Consider the following 17975-nt stretch of genomic DNA (forward strand, 5'->3'; position numbering starts at 1 on the left):
GCCAACATGCTGCAGTTATAAGAGAGGCATTTTCACTTACTGTAGGTGAAGTTAATACTGCTCTCTGAGAGCAACTTTACATAAGCCAGAAAGCTCCAAACCCTCATAGCACAGGCAGAATGAGGGCAAGCTACCCTGACTCTCACTCCTTCCTTGACCTAGGAGAAATTAATCTTTATGTCCCATACATCATCGAGCTCCTTGCCAAGAGGGCTGCCAAAGGTGCCGGTAGTGCTGACCACTGCATGATACGGATGTCTAACCATCTAAAAGAGCTCTCAGCACTATGTGCTAGCTGAGGAGACAGCTGGGCACACAGTTGGTGCTGTGAAGTGCAATCCTGAGGTGCAGGAGCCCAGTGAGCTGCATTTTGGGTGCTGCCACACGGAGCTGAGCATGGGCAGACTGAGGGTGGGTGCAGTCCCATGGCCAGGCTCGTCAGCTTGTATCGGGGAGCAGGCTGGGATGTTCTCTGCAGACAGATATTGTGCCCATTAAACCACATTAAACCACACCTTGTTTACACTTGCACACGTCAGTGAACAGCTGTTCCCTCTGCCATTAACATTCAAGATCATGTTGTGAAACCAATGCATCTGGGCACCTAAGGAAATGTTATCTGAGCTATTGTCTCCAAAGATGCTACAAGTTATGCAACCTGTGCTCTCATTATCACCATCTTAAAGCATTTGCTTATGTCTTCTGTCTTACCACAGCTCTCCTTGAAATGTTATCAACTTTGAGAAAACACCACTATGCGTGGCACAACCCTCGTGACCTCAGATGGGGACAGTGGAGTAGAACAATGCACACCCAGGCTGCTATTTCTTAGGCTGGGGTTTAAAAATCATTAATACTGAACCTGTGCCCAGCGAAAGTCTGATCCAGATTAGACACACATTTGTCAGAAGGACGTAGTGCACACAGTATGGAACTCTTACGCATTATTCTTACACATATAGCTAGACCCAGAAGCATCCATCCAGGTGGTACAGATAAACAATAATTGATGTACCAGAGCCTGCTGAAAAATAGGTGATGCACTGACATGTTTTCAAGAAATCTGAACTGACAGAAAGTAATTATACTGTACCGGCAGTTTGTCTCGGGTGGTTGTAACATTTTTGATCCTGTTTAAGGAATATCTTTGGGTCTTCCCAGTGACAGCAGAAGAAATGATGATGGCCTGCTGAGGCACAGACACAGTTCCCCTAGCAAAGCAGATCCAGGTATAAACACAGGCCTCTGATGCTTCTCCCCAGGTACTGGCTTGCTACCCTCGCCCTGACTGACCACAAAACCTCCCAGCCCCAATGACTGGTTTACAGAAAATAGTTCCCACCAGTTTAACTACAACCCGTTATTAAACTGATTCAGTTAATCCTTCAGAGACTCCTTTGGGGACACAGCTAAATTCATTTATAGCAGTTATGGCTTAGAGTAATTTACCTTTCGGCTGGTAAGTTAATTGTGATATCAATTTATAACTTAGCTTGATAGTTTATTAGCTTAAAACTAAGACATCAGCTATCAGTCAACGTACTGTGTTTCCAACTGTGCTTTCAGGTGATGTTTTCAGTAATTGATTACGGTTAAGTCAGTTAAACTATTTGTGCAGGTCAGCCCCAAATCCCCTGTCCCAGTTACATGCTCTTTGCTTTCAAGCATTGAGCAACACACAAGTGAATGACCTGCCTGTCCTCTGGGAAAAAACGGGTAGCACAAACAGGGCTCGACCCATTTTTAAACAACAGGTCAACAGGCAGGAAATGTGTTGAGGAGTCAGAGAGGAATGGCATCAATGAAACATTTGACTTACAGGCTTTCCTTCCAGCCCACGGCTCCTCAGAGACCCCCAGCTTTAGGCAGAGCATTAACAAGCACTGGGTTTCACATGCATGCTTTTTACTATGCTCATCCCAGTCACTAATGAGGGCCTTATCTGTGTGGTGCAACTATCCCCTAGGACAAGACTATTAGTTGCTCTTAGGATACACAGACAGGCTCATGTTTTCAAAAGCTTGGAGCTGGCAACGCTGAAAATGTCTGGAAACAAAAGAGGTTCAACTAGAAGCATGTTCTCCTGTTACAGTAATTGTCCCAAGTGGGTTTTCTCCTGACCAGCACCTTCAGATCAATTAGGTATGAAAACTAAGTATATCAGTAGAATTAAGTTAATAAAATGGAATAACATTAATGAAATATATTTGTTCATATTTCTGGGATGGGAAAAAAACAGCGGGGAGGAAAATTTCTGTGCCATCACCCAAAAAATAAGAGGCATTGAAGAGCCCTGCTTGCTTTCATCTGACAATGACCTGCTTCAGACTCAGCAGGTGAAATACTGGCAGCCCATTTTAGGGGGCAGGTGCCCCAGGACAGGCAGAGGCCACTGTAGTGCCTGGGACCAGGCTGCTGCAGGGCAGCCGGATCACCACTTACACCCCACAGCTGCAGCTAGGACACGGGGCAAGGAGCCAAGCAGCTCTTGGAGCAGCTTTGCCTTACAGTCCTGTTCCTCGCTGGTGGAGGCAGGAAGCGAGGACAAGGTGATTAAAGCAGAGAGGCAGGTGATTAAAGGTGATTAAAGAGCCAGGGCTGGGCTGCAGAGCACAGCACTGCACCGTGCACTGAAGTCCTCACTTTTGTTTTGGCTTCATTTCTTCTCAGAGCTGAAGTTAGCTTCTCTTTTCCTGGGCTTGACATCTTCCCAGTGTTCTTTGGGCAGCCTGTGTCATCTGAGCAGAGGTCATCAGCTTCACTGGTGGTTTTTGCCTACCAGTGCATTAGTACTGCTTGACATGGCAGTTTCAAGAGAGCAATTGATATTAACCTATTACTTTTCTTTTTTTTAAAAAAAAAAAATAAAACTTTCAATATGCTGCTCAATAGCAATAAACTGTCTATAAAATAGGAAAAGATCCTTATCATCTACCCACACAATGCCAGCCTGTGTTGCTGAAGCCTGTGTTTCTTCCTCCTTATCTGGTTCAAGGCAGCAAAGCAGGAACTGCCTGGACATAAACCCACTCCTTTCTCAGGCCACCCACTCCCGCATGGCACTCAACATCTCTACACGGTCACGAAGGCCTGAGGGATGGTCCCGTGCCCATCCATATTGGCCATCCAATACCTCTCAAAGTCAATTCAGACAAAGAAGCAAAACCACCCTTTTTCAGATTCATCTGGCAGCTCTTCAGTGGGAGCATGTGAGATGTCTCAAGGCTGGGGCTGGACTTGTTTTCAAGCTTTGCAGCCATTTATTTCATCCATGACTTTTCATAGTAAAAATACTCAAACAATCCCCACAAATGAGCCTCCACACTCTTGCCCTCTAATTATATCCACAGCATTCCCTTTTGCAGCCAAACCCTCCCACATCCTTAAGCAAACACGCTGACACCCAGGCAAGCCTTACACAGCACCATGGAGAAATCCCTCACCATGCTGAGCTTCCCTTCTGCAGCCAAAACCTGCTGGGCACACCTCAGTGCCACAACCCCACTCACGGCTGGCTAATATTAGGGCTATTTACTCTGTTGGTATAAAATTATTAAACCAGGGGCAGATGAACCTCAGCTTTGCTGTCTCTATCATGCCCTTTGCTCACCCTGAATGCCTGTGGAGGCTGCTGTCACCAGCCATGCACCGCTGCACTGTTTTTTCTGAGACAGGGAGCATCTCAGCTCCTTCCCACCCGCTTTACTCACATGAGCAATGTACCCCAAATAAACTGGGTGGAAGGGAGAATAGGTGATCCTGGTGTAAGGCACTTGTGCACACTTACGTAGTAAAAAGCAAGTAACTCTGTGCTGAACTTGATGGTGCAAATCACTTTAAGGCAGTGCAGGAAGAAGGAGAAAGGGGCATTTTTCTCCGTGCAAACGGGCTGGTAGAAGAGCTGTTTGCAAGGACTCCATGCTCAAGTCCCCAGAGGAAAGCCACCAAGCAGGGCTAGTGAGATCTCAGTGGTTTTCCGTTGGAGACAGACAAAATTTCTTCTTGAAACACCATCAGAGCATTTGACCAGCTTTGAGCAATTCTTGCAGCCTAACCCATGAGACCACGATTTACAGAGGCTTTTCTTTACCTCTTGAACAAATAGCAAGAGGCAGTCCCTGAGCAGTTCGGTATCCTGCAGGTCTGCTTGGTATCCACATGTGTTAGGCACAAAGAATACAAAGCATCAGGGAAAGCAGCAAGCATCAAAAACTGCTTCCTGAGGCTCCAAAATGGAGACAGAAAAACTGACACTACTGGAAGGGTATTTCACAGTGGGGGCAGCAGGGCTGGAGGGTGCAGGTAATGCTGAGCCATGTGGGACAAGGCACAGGACACGGTGCAGTGGCTCCCCTCAAAGCATGGTGCTTTGAGCTGTGCTCTCAGGGTATTGCCCACCACAGCACCCTATTAGCAGCACCACGGGATTACCTAAACACCATTTCAGGCCCAGTGGCCTTTCATGCAATGGCTGGTTTCTGTCATGAAGAGAGGTGACCTTGGTTTCCAACCCTATAAAAATGTTGACCACTAACGATCCAAAACCAGCATGTGTGATGGGTTTTCCAGTTCAGAAGATCTTAGTTTACTATATTAAAGATTTAAACAAAGTGCAAAAAATGGGAAAATGGCTATTATAGTTACAACTTCATGAGCTTGCAGGAGGCTTGGTTCTGGGTCTGTTTTCTTCTGTCAAAGAAGTTGCTGCCTTTAACCCAAAGAAAAAAAAACATTATTCCTTATCCAAAGAAAGTCTCAGCTGCCACCCAGTGGAATTAGGAATCTCTGCATTATACCAGTGGCTCGTATTGCTACCTCCTCACTCCTCCCAGGCTACGAAGTTTTACTGCCCAACAGTAAGGCTTGGCTTGTTTGCAGTACTGCTAGCCTAGAGATCGTTTAGTACAATGAAGTATTACCACTTCCATTTATCACAGGGGAAACTGAGGCACAAGAGCCAAATGGTCTCCCCAGTCACACTGCAGGCCAGGAACAAAGCTAAGGCTAGCCCATGTCTCTCCCTAATAGATACCCTAAACACAGGTGGATGCTGAGCCAAAGAGGATCCTACTGTATTAGGGTGGGAAGCAGGGGGGATATTGCAGAGCAAGGGGAGAGATGGGTACACAATGGGATCTGGAAATGGGGTTAAGGTTGTTACTTAACCCAGGCAACTAGTTGAGCAATTTATCTTCGTGGTCTTCTGCATTTTCTTATAAGTAAAACAAGCAAGCAGTCTGGTTTTAAGAGATGCCTGCAGGGATGTTGCCAGCTGTCACCAGTTATTTTTCACTCTAGGAGAGCATGCTCCATTACTGCAAGAAAGATTTTGACATATGGTAGGCTCTAGAGGGGAAAGACAGAGCTGTCTGTACAGCTGGCAGTGCAATTCTCTGCAATAAGTGGGGAGCCAAAAAGTCTGAGGTACGAAGAGTGAAGAGAAAGTGCTATACAGAGGCATGCACAGCCCTAACCAAAGTGTGAGCAGAAACTGTCCTCGTATCAGGCTTTGACCACTTTAAGTGCAATGGGAACATGACCTACCTCTCAGGTCTTACAGGGGGCCTCAAGTCCAGCAACCCCTCCTCCGTCCACACACAGCACAGACTTTAAACCTCTATGAGCCTTTTCAGTGAGAGAAAATTAGAATAGCTGGAATATTTCTTCCCCATCCTACGCAAGCACATTTCTGAGCTGCAGCCCTGTGTATAGCAGGGACAGGACCCAGTAAATGCCACGCACGGGGATGGGTGGAAGGATCCTAGAAATTGGCAGTGGCAGCATGAGGGGCATTTATTTCTGAAGACAGTGTGTATGTGTGCACATGCATATATATGTTGCTTGGAAGATGAAGAATGTCACATTCACGGGAGACCCAGATTCCGGCAAAGGCAGCTCTCAGCTATTTGCAAAGTTTGACCTCCTCTGACCTAACGTACAATGGCAGATATATATATATAAGCAGGTTATTTCTCAGAAGAGGAACACTTTGTGCCTTCTGCTATCCTCCCAAACAGCACTCAGCAAACAATCATCATCAGGAAGAAGTACATAGCTTTTCTAGAAGCCTACGCCCTCCTTGAATAGCTGGGTTTGAAAGGTGCATCTCCAAAGCCTCACCTAGACAGCCAGATAGCTCAGAACACAGCACAGCAACATTTGGGATTTTGGGGATTCAAGGGAGAATGCCCAGCAGCTCAGGCTATTCCAGGTCAAATGGGAGCTTCATCTTTCAACCCACTTTCTCGTTTGCTGAGCCTTTATTCCCCTTAAGAGAAACGATGCAGTGGATACTGAACAGGAGATGAACACATGCACTCAGCTGTTTGTGAAGGCCCACTTTTTTGTTGTTGTTTGTTTGTTTTTTGGGGCAATTTCACTCTCCTATTGAAATTTCACAACACTGGAAGCCCACTTCAAACCAAAAGCCAACAGTGACCCAGAACCACAGAGTAATCCCAGATGCAGCAGAATTCTCTATTTGAGGGCACCATCAAGTAACCCCCAAAATCTCCCTTGTTAGATTTACCAGACTGAAACAACTTCAGAGAAGGGTTATCAAGCTTTATATTTTAAAGATGGAAGCGACCTACTTAGCTTCTCATCTTACCTATAGAAGAAAAGGCATTTTCTACTGCTGTGTGAGGGGATTTTAAAACAGTTTCCATAGAAAACCTCCCTGAATAGTGTTTACAGCAGCAGCAAGCCTCCCCTGGCATTATCTACTTAGCCTCGTGCACTGCTGCATCAAATCCACAACTGGTGCAAATCACCGGTTGATTGACTGCACTAGTCAGGGGCTAAGTGATGTTGATTAGCAAGGAGAAAAAGATCTGCCATTAGAAACCCAGATAGTCTCACACAGCCAGATCTAGGCACAGACAATTCCAAGCACAGCAACTACATGAAAGTCCCAAGATCACTGGAGGAAAAAAATAAATGTGTAAACAGAAGCCTTATTTACCAGGCTTATTTTGTTATTTAATCAGTTGCTCTGGATGCACAGAAAATTAAATCTGAAGGATGTACTTTGCCAGGCAATTGCATCATGATGGACACCATGACCAGGCACGCAGGCTGCCAAATCTTCCATCTAGAGCCATATAAGACAGAGCTAGGCTTATTGCCCTTCTAAACAGGCCTTGACAGGTAAGATACCATCACACTCTGAATAGGCAGTCACAGCAGACCATATGTACATAGTGCCATCTGCCTCTCAGGAGCGTGCATCTTTGGCTATCCAGTTGTGCTTCCATGTGTAATTTCTCCCAGAGCCTATGGAATGACTTTTGTACTTCTCAGTGTCCAAAGTGCACTGATATGCTCATGTGTCAAAGCTTTGCATACTGACATGGATGTTGCCCTGGCTTTCCTGGCATGCTTGGCCTCCTTGTTTTTTTGAGAAAGTACACTGCAGTCTTGAAGTCTAAAGCATCAGATGCCCACAATTATTCCAAGGAGGCACTTTATGACTATCCTACAAAGTAAATCACACTTACTTGCTTGGCAACGTATACTACAGTGAATGCACAAGCAGAGATTGTAAATGAATGTTAGAAAGCAAAGCAGTGGAGAATTGCAATCATCCAGCCTTCCCCAGCCGCTTAGAGCCTCCTTACACTACGTTTCCCTTCGTGAAGGCAGGTTTCACTTGACCTAAGAAATCTACGCCATCAAATCTGTTCAGCACGAAGGGATACTTCATTTAGCTTGGCAGTGTTGGAAGCAGTTGCTGCAGCACCTATTTACAAGCTGGGCGAATTGAGGGACCACAAGGCTTCAAACCAACTCCTGCTCCATTCCCAGGCTGCTACATGGGGCACTGGACTGTGTTAAGGGCACCCACTTTAAGAGCTACTCTTTAGGACCCTATGGACTGGCCTGCTCCATGCAGCAAATAGCACATACTACACAGGCATCAGGGACTCCTCTCCATCTATCCTGCTGCTCACATCTGCATCCTGACAAGCTCCTTACCCTGGTGCTTGTTGAGGGTCCACCAAACACAGTCATTCCGAACCAAAAAAGTTCAAGGTTAATGAACAGAAGGAGAGCGGGTTTCCCAAAATAACATCCTTTAACATAGTTAAAATGAAATTACTTGAAGTCTCAGGCAATTACAACTTCAGAGTGCTGTTACCCAGGAAGTTCAGCTATGCACCAAAATTATACCCTTATTTCTCTTCTGCATTAACCACATTATAATGTAAATATAACTGTAGGTCTTCCCTAGGACTCTTTCCTTTCTCTCGAGGAAAATATATGTTAATATATATTGTCAGTCACTTCATGATTTAAACATATCTTTTGTTTTACAAGCCATGAGAGAAAAGGTTTTTTATTTTCAACATTTTTCTCATGATCTACAAACACGTCAAAAAGACAAAAGAAAGTTCACGTACCTTAGTATACCATTCAGCTGTTCCTAGCACTAGCTATACACACTGATATTTGAATTAAAGTTATAGGTAATGTTAGTAAAAGATTTTGTAAATGTATTTAAGACAATCAAATAATTACACATAATATGCTCTTCAAGTAATAGTTTAGCTTCAAACAAGATACTTCAAGTGTTTCACTGTCTCCATGAAAAATTACCCCATTGGGAACATTCACTCTTCCCCACTGATTAGATGGGGATTTGAGGTATCTACCTTTGGTCTTCTCCAATATCATCTTCTTAGGCAACCAAAATAAGCAGCTTAATACATTCAGTATGAGTCCAGCTTCTCTGCAGTCAGAGGAAGCACCCATGGGTTGGAAAATACATCTCGGCTTTGCCAATGCACAAAAGACCCAGCTGTGCTGCTTCAGGGACTGCAACAGCAGGCATCCCATGGAGGCTGGCTGCTGGGTACAGACCACGTCATGTGGACATGATATATGAGGAATTTAATTCTGAGCAGAGCCTTGTTCAAAAAACATCTGGACAGAAGTCTATGAGGATTTGCCTGCCCTTCCTTCTATTGTTAACCTGCTAGTCAGTGGGGAACAGCAAATGAGAGCAGTTAAAATGCAAGAGACAGCTGGGAAAGGATTTAGAAAACTCAGAAGTGGGTACCAGGAAACGATAGTTTGTGTTTGTTCACAATATTTTGTTTAGTACCAAAGAGTCATTCTAAAGATAAAGAAAAACAGAGTTACTCTTTGGAAGCTTTTATTCCAGATAATGCTTCAGTCCTTTGAAGTTATGATATCTTGGCCATGAAGAAGGATTGCTTTGTATTAGATTCAGTACAACGTGATGGCTTCTGCCTCAAAGAACTTATGCTTAATGAGTCATTAGCCTATTGAACAGATAGGCTGAAAACAAAAGTGCTGGAATAGGGAATTATTTGTTTTGCTTTTGAAAATGAGTGTAGTAATCAAATATCTAGCCAACATTAGCAGCAGCTCCAGCTCTTGCCTGCATGAAGGTTTCTGGTAAGGTTGAGAAAGCTGATTCTAAAGAAGGGCTTGGTTCAATGGCTACAGCAGGGTGGCTTATTTCTGGAGTCTAGGGGTATTCCTCACACTTCAGGGGAAGAGGACAGGGTTCTTCCCTGTAGTGCTCTGCCCTCCTTGTAAAGCACTTGTACCCTGGTTTGCATCCTTGTAGGCAAGATCGTCATTCCTACACCTGCCTCCTCCACTTTGGGTCAGCTGAGGCTTTGAAACACACAGATTCCAGCACACAGGGATTACAGCTGTCACTGCCTTCTCTGCCTGCAGAGGTAGGAGCAGTCTTCTCAAACCAGATCTCCTTTTTGCTCACCTTTGCATCATCTTGCAGCAATCTTGCTCACCAGCGGCTGTAAACCTCTTTCAGTCTTTCAGTCACTCAGTTTGACATTGCTCTTCGTTGTTATTCAAATAATTTTAGTAATGAAGCTGTAGTCCTCATCAGTGTAGAAGCACAGTTTCTACAAACATTTTCTCATGGTTATAACTTGTCACCTAAAACCTGGGTATGCGAGGCTTTGGAGTGCAGCAAAAAATCAACATACAAGCATGATCTATTGGAAAGCCTGAAGAATGCTTACAAGGTACTTCCTTCAGGTAGCCAAAATAATGTCACATTTACAAGATGGAAAGGGCTGAAATGAGAAGGATGATTTCATTGATTACTTCAAGCAACATGATCACTTCTCTTGCAACTCACATTACATTCACAGCCAATTAAAGCTACCACAGAGAGATTCCTTTCAAATGTTACCCATCTAAGCTAATAAAGAGCAAATGACAGAACTACGGAAATAGGCTTGCTGTTTGATGAACAGTAAGGATTTCTCAGCTTTTGCTGTTAAATCTCAACCTTTTGCAATGTTTAGGACAGGCAAGTAGTAACAGTAGAACAGCTTGAACCACTGCAGAGATTCACTAAGTTTCTAAATAAACTTCAATGCATAGACAGAGAAGCCTGTTTTCTTCCTGTGGCACCAAGTGGTATTCACCATTGCTTGACATCATTTACAGCTGCATTCTTACCATTACCCATCATATCCATGCTGTTTTGCAATGAAGCAACAGCTAGTAGTGCAACACAGCAGTCAACAAAATTGCTCCTCTGAAAAGTCACTTACAAACACCTGAAACACTTGTAAACAAATAAGAGTGAACCAGCTAACACATCTTGAATTTGGAAAGTCATATAGGATTTCATAGACTGAAATACCACTGACCCACCTCATTCAGGACCATGGGAAGGACAGAGAAAGTACCAGTAAAAGCTGACTCAAGCCTCAGGGTCTTGTAGGTAATTTTCAGTGCAAAGTGAAAGGCAGCCAAGAAACAAAATGGCTGGGACAGAGCTAATTGATTTTAGTTCCAGCCCAGTATTTAGATCCAAATTCTCTATATCTTCATTTAAATTATGATTTTTCAGCATATGGTAATGTTGGTGAAAAGTCAAATATACATATATGACTGTCTACATATATTTGACTCAACTGTTTATATCTGACTCTCTGAAGAATCATTCCTTCAGCCATGCTAGAAAACGCCAGTCCTAAATGCATATTTTCCCTAGGAACAGCATTACACTGATAAGAATGACATGGTGGACTCTTTCCAGATTGCCATACTGTAATTATTAGGGAATAATTGCAAACAAGAATGAAATGTAATCACAATATTGACTATATCACCTAATATGTTTCAAATTATACTCCTCAAACAGCTGCAATAATAATGTACTATCTAGGAAGTAATTCAATGTCATAAGAGTCCTTTGTTACAAGGAAAAATAATAGGACAGCTATAATAAAAATGAGAAAATAGAGCTCAAGGAGCACACCCGGCAGTTAAGGTCCTGCCTCTTTTGCACTCAGTGGGGATACCTCCCTGACTTTTTAAATGCAGCCATTTGCGCTGCTCAATATCATTACCACCACCCCCCCAGGAGTCACACCTTGAAGAAATCATCTTAGTCCCATTCAGTTTTGGCACCACATTAATGTGTTTGAAATAATTAAGAACTAAGCAGAAAAGCAAGGAACTGAGCTGTCAGAAATCCCTGAAACCATTAAAAACAGTCCCCTGCAATCACAGGTTACCAGGACATAGATATTAAACTGAAGCAAGTGTTCACTATACCCAAAGCTATATAAAAATGCTGGGAAAAGTGAACAGTCTTTTGGGGATGCTCCTAAGCCAGGAGGGTTTTCCCACAAAAACTCAAGGGACACAGGAGGACTGAAGACCCACGCTATCTTCCTAATGAAAACATGGCAGCCCATCACATTTTTCTTTGAGGTAGGGATCAATTTGTGTACTCAAGCATGCATTTCTGACAAGACAAGGAGCTTTAGGGCAGACCAGGGTGTGAGATCATCACTAGTGCTATGACTAGAGGGAGGACTCGAGCAAGAGCATTCTCACAGAGTGAGCACAGAAAAACGGAGGGACAAGCTAGGATGAGAAATACATCCACTGAGTAAATAGATTTCTACAGCAAGGCAGTAATGGTAGTGCTTATTTTATATGCGTTTAGTGAGCTACTGTCCTGAAAAGGGGTGTCTGTCACATTCAGGAGGTCAGATCATAAATCAGATCTGGAATTCCTCACTCAAGTGACCAAAGCATGATCACTTACATTTTTCTGCCAGACAGCCACATTAGGCTCAAAGCCCTCCAAACTAAGAAATGCAGGTTGCAATATTGTTACTCAGTAGGTTTTAGTAAAAGGCTGTCTGACACGAATACGGAAGGCATTAATATTTACACCTGACTGGGAGCAAGCTGCTTGCTGGTTAGTGTCATTCATCTACTGAACACCAAAAGCTTGTCTCTCAAATCACTACAGCTCATCTTTCTCTTCTTTAAACTTTACTGCCTGTCTTGCTGTGACCTATTTTCTAGGGAACATATACTCACTTAATGCTGGAAGATCAAATCAAAACCAGCTACGTTTCCTTTGAACAGAGATACATCCTTTGCATTTAAAGTACAGTATATCTGTCTCCTTTCTGGCACTTGTTTCTAAATGGAAACACTAAATCTGATGGGAAGCCTAACTAATCTGAGAATCAGTCATCCTTATTACCAAAAGTACTTCTGGATTACAGAAACAAAAGATCATTATTTTCTCCAACTAGGCTGGGATACCTCCACGAGTAACTCAATTGCAACCTCTTGTTCGTAATACCCAAGAAAAAGCAGATGGGAATAGCTCTGCTGATCTGACTTTTGATAAATTAGTTCCCAGTTCTAAGTGTGTGGGTTTACTTGCTACTTCTAAAGTCTGCTAGACACTCACCAAGCACATTAACTTAACTGATAAGTTGAACCCAGCTGGAAGAAATCCTTTTGGGTCTGTTCCTACAACAAGTTCAGCACAAGATATGCTCAGCTCTGCTTCAGCACCTTGTTACTGCTCAGTCTTTCCACACCTTAAGGCATTTCACCGGTGTTTACCTTCCTTGCCTAGCAGCAGCCCTTGGCCTAACCAACATATATTCTCCTCTCTGTATATAGCTTGGGATAACCAAGAGCTCATTTCATTTAACAGAGCACATTTCCCTCACTAGCAGTTATGTCTGGCCTGTGCCTTATCAGGCCTGTCTCCACTATCTCCCCTCAAATACTCTGCATATGTTTTTTATGGGCTTTATGCCCATAGAACTCTGGTTCCCCAAATATGCGAAGTTATTTCAAAAATGCTCTCTCCCCACCCCAACAACAACAACAAAAAGGCACTGCATTACTACACAGAGTCAGAGCAAGGCTAGATACTGCAGAAGGCTCCTTTAATATCTTGTGTCATGGGCCATCAATCATTTCTAAAGCTCTTCTGGAGTTAATGGTCATCTTTCCACTTGCTTTGCTAGGAGCTGGATCAAGACCTTGGCTTTCATCCAAGAGCCCCTGCACTTTAAACTGCATAGCATTTATCTGCTGCAACTGGAAAAAGGCTGAGCTGACCCTGCAAAGATTTATAGTCAAGCTTCCGGGGAAAGAAGTGGACACATTGATACAACAAGAGCAGTCACATTTTCTCCTATCAGCTAGATATTTTTAAGCTCCAGAGGTTATTTTATACACCTAGATCTCTTGCAGCTTTTGGAGCTGCAATTTTTTTAAATGTTTCAATTAGAAAGAAAAGGGAATAATGTTTTTTATGGGGCTTTGGTTCTCTTTTCACTTAGTCAATTTTTATTTATATATACACATACGTCAGTAAAAACTAAAAGTGAGTTTGAGAAAAATCTGTTAAAGTACATTTAAAGTATTTTTAAATTAACGTTTTTTTTTCCTGTGCTAGAAGAAAAGTCAGATCTTTAGACTAGGTCAGCTTGAAAAGATGATATTCCTTTAAGACAGCACATCGCCAGATCCCCAAATCATCTCTTTGTTTGTCCGGTGTCCAAAGAGACTTGGCCTCAATGAAGAGGAAAAGAGTGCTGGATTTGATCAGCAACTAAGAAAGTCCTGAGAACAGATTCCTTTTCCCCAACTGTTCCCCTTCATGCTTTTCTGCGTATATCATCTTAAGACAGACTGACCCAAGGGACGTGCTCTCCAAAAGTGATTATCAAGGTTACATGTCATGTTTGTACAAAGCAGGATTCACAGCTTCTAGCCTAGCAAGGACGCAGCATTAAGATCTGAAACAACTGCACGTGCTCTAGTGCTGATTTTTCACAGATTTCCTTCTACTCTACTGCATGTATCTTAAGAAATGCTTTCTGTAAAAATAATAATAATAATAATAATAAAAGGCTTTTTCCTCTTTTCGTATAATTTCAGTGCATGCCAGGTCACAGCTTGATAACCTTGAAGAATTTGATGCGATGACTTTAACATACAGCTACAGACATCCACAGCATCCTTCTGCAAGATTATCTTGACCTTTCAGTGCTTCAGCAACCAGCTTTCAAATGAATTATACGGATACTCACATTCAAAATATAGTAGCACAGGGCAGAGGGCTGACTGTCAGGAGCGACAATTGACAGAATGCAGTAATCCTTGCTGTGTTCTGCAGTTTAGCCTTGAGATAACCAAAAGACCTTCTAACAACACAATCCTGTATCGCCAGGAGCTCAGAGTCCAGCTTATGAGTGAGAAACTCAAGTACTGCAGGTTCCTGTGGGTGGTCGCTCCTGAAACGGGAGAATTGGAAATGGGATTCTGGAATAACAACTTAGTTTTCCAGCACAGTACTTCTCCAGAATAGAGTCATTTGTGTTCAGGGGGAGGGTGCAAGCCAGAGGAGAGGAGATAGCTGAAGGCAACTCATCAGCCTACCTTAATGATAACCAAACTCTCTGCAGCAGAATAGCACTAAGGCCAGTCAACAGCCCCTCACGCAGCCAGGCCTGTGTCCCAGTTTTCAAAAGCACATTGCTGTTTGCACACCATTTTAGTCCAATACAAATACTTGTCTCTAAGCCGCTTTTGGAAAAGCAGATGTGCGCTCCTTAGTCACTTAGGTATTACTTAAGTTTCTACTCCGCTCATATTAATTAAGAGGAGAATAACACTCATTATAGATCCTAATTAGTACTGAGTTGGCAGAGAGTTGGTATATCATAAACATACAATGTTTAATGAGTACGTGGCAGATGTTAGTCATCTCATTTAACACACAGCTGGCAGAGGTTCCTCTCACAACAGAGTAGGATGGTAAAAAGAAACCAGCCACAAATATTGCTGTCCTTTGCAGAACCATTTCTGGGGCACTAGCTGACCCATTTGTTTTTTCCCCCTAGTTATCTATTCCTAGAGGTTCACCTTGATCATTGTGAGCCAGCACAGCCCCACACATTGCCAAAGCTGCTGCATGTCTTTCAAAGATGAAGGCAAAGTTGTAAGAGGTTTTATGGATGAAGTAAAACAGATAAAACCCCACAGAGCCAGCCAAATGCTTGTTAAGAGCCACACATATAATTACTGCAGTACACAGTAAAGCAGTTCCTATTCTCCCAAACTTTGGGGGAATTTATAGGGTCATGTCCTATTGCTGCCAGCAGTGTGGGAAACAACCACTGCAGACATCTCTATCAGGTCATTTAGACATATAAATTACTGCCAAAAAAATAGCCCCATCAAGCAGCTGCTGCCTCTCTGGGAGAGCCTCACAGCTGCAGGTGGCTGTTGTGGTGGCCGAGCATCAGCAGCAAGCTGCACCCAGCCACATGCTCAGCTGAAACTCATCCATCACTGCAAGTAGTTGCTTGACTCTTTAGCACTAACAGCATTACAAGACTACGATATTAAATATGAATAACTTATGCTGTTAAGCCACCACCCGCTAGAAATGGCAAGGAATTCATTTTAGTAATTTCATTGGAATAAGAAAGTCTGGAAGTATTTTGCTTCAGGATGTGAATGTTTATTGCCATTTGCAGTGTTTTACTGCTTGGTAAGCTCCCCTAAATGGTTAGCTGCTCCTTCCATCAAAAACTCATTTTATTTTTCCTCAGTACTGCAGAGCTGTAGGAATTGCAAACAAGACATCTGCAACTTGGGCTTTATAAAAAGTCAGAAAATACATTTAAAAGAAATGGGGAAGCTTTTGGGGTATATTTAGCCCAAAGACTCATTTTAATAGTAGTTGAACGAGGGATTTTTTTTTTTTTTAAACAATTAATGAAAATTAAATACATTAGCACAAAGCCTTTGATAATCTTGCCTGTAGCATCGGCTAGTCCCCTGAGTGCTTTTATCATCATCCATGAGATGCAGCTGCACTCACCTTGGAAACATAGTTGATGCTTGCTCAAACGAACAGCTCTGCATTAACATGGTAAACAGCTACAGTTCAACGTTGTGGAGGAGGAGGAGAACAAGAGAAGTCATTGCTAAGCCTAACTTCTAATGTACAGCTTTTCTTTCTTTATCTGCTCTTTCTTTTCCTTTTCTCTTCACTACAGACAGGTCTTGCAGGAGAACATGAACCAAAGTTGGCTGATTGTTGCCTGAAGTTGCCAATTAGCTATCCTGACTAAACACTTTTTAGTAAAGGCTAGTTTGTTTATTCCCCTAGCTCCTCTCTCCTGGCTACAAATGCATGCGGAGGCTCTGCACTCGCCTCTTCAGAAAGGCCTGCTAATTCACCCTACACTTTTGCAGTCAAGGCTCCATAAATTTTGTTGCAGAGGCAATGAGTTCTTCAGTGACAATCAGGTGAGCAAGGCTTGCTTCAGGTTTACAGCAACCAGTTAATGTGTGAAAACAGCTTCTTCATGCTAAACTTTTGTGCATAGTAACAAACAGGTTTAAAACATGCCATGTACTACTCCCATAGATGTGGCCAACACTTTCTGGGTTCAAAAAGCCAAGCACTGTACAGAGAGCCCCCAGTACTTGCCAGTGCTACCAAGGACAGTAAAAGCAAGGAGAAAACCATTGCATCCCTCTCCAAATTATGGATTTTACACTTCCATGTAGTTCTTTCCTCCAAATAAAATGCAATAATAATCCTGGACAAACAGGAGAAAGCACTTTTTCCTTACACAGCAAAATAGCACAACTTAGTTTAATAGCGTATTTTGCAACAGACGGTTTCCTGCCCTTCAATACTCGAGCCATGACAGAAATAACAGTGCTTCCAGCAATCTGAAAAGACCTAATGGTAAAGGAGAGCACTACATTTCACAGCACGACAAGAGGGTTGAGAATAACATAAATTTTCCCCTATTTCCCATTGGCTTTTACCTAGGGTGGCATGGCCATTACAGCTACAAAGCACATTTCCCCAGTCCCGGATGTGCTGGTTTGTGCATTTGCTCTCTGCAGATTTCTCACTCCAAGAGCAGCTGTGTCCTCGTAACCATGGAAACTGCTCGTGGCAAATTCCCTCAAAGCACAAAAGTAGAAGGATGGAAAGGAACAAACATTTTAAGAAGGTTGTACACAAAGAGCAAGGCAGCATCGTATCTTCATAGAGTGTTCCCAGTGGCTTGGGGATCATGCAGGAGAGGGGAAAGCCATGGTTTCTTGATGCTGGAGGGCTGACTACCAGGCTGCTCACCTTCCTAACTGGACAAAATAGAGGATTTCGTCCAAGGCTGCTTTTTAGCATTGCAGTTGTACTCTCTGAAGACTTGCACCTATGTAGTGTCAAAGCTTTTCTGAACTTCTGGGAGATCAAAGGGCTCAAAACTGAATTTCCATGGCAGTGCAAGACAACCTCGTGCCATGCCTAGGACAGAAGTACATCAAATTTAAGAAAGTAACTTGGATCATCTTCAAAAGGAAAAAATAGAGGCATGCATCTGTGTAAAACCATAACAAAAAAGCAAATCACATCTGAGCAAACCTTGGTCCTCCTAGTTCAGTGTTCTGTCTCCAACTGGGCCTGTAAATAGGGAAGAGTAAATACCCTTTGGGCAGCCCTTCCACCCTAACACTCCCCACCTGTAACTCCCCCCATCCTCAGGAGATTCCCTGAACCTGTTGTGGTTTTTCCAGAGAGTAAGCCACAAAGCAGCTCTTTTCCCAAGCACTTCTCCAGGCTCCTTTCCAAACTATAACAGCTTCTTGCATCTACA

General features: G+C 43.1%; 1 long non-coding RNA gene across 1 annotated transcript; it reads right to left on the reverse strand.

The window, feature by feature from the left end:
• Nucleotides 1-8361: 8361 nt before the first annotated feature.
• On the reverse strand, nt 8362-17762 carry LOC106043841 (uncharacterized). Its single transcript, XR_007158884.2, has 4 exons — nt 17744-17762; nt 16178-17626; nt 14379-14582; nt 8362-10076 (listed from the first exon to the last, which is right to left on the reverse strand). It is a non-coding gene; the product is annotated as an uncharacterized lncRNA (long non-coding RNA).
• Nucleotides 17763-17975: the final 213 nt, after the last annotated feature.

Source organism: Anser cygnoides, chromosome 2 (assembly GCF_040182565.1).
Source record: "Anser cygnoides isolate HZ-2024a breed goose chromosome 2, Taihu_goose_T2T_genome, whole genome shotgun sequence".
In the NCBI taxonomy this organism is placed as follows: domain Eukaryota; kingdom Metazoa; phylum Chordata; class Aves; order Anseriformes; family Anatidae; genus Anser; species Anser cygnoides.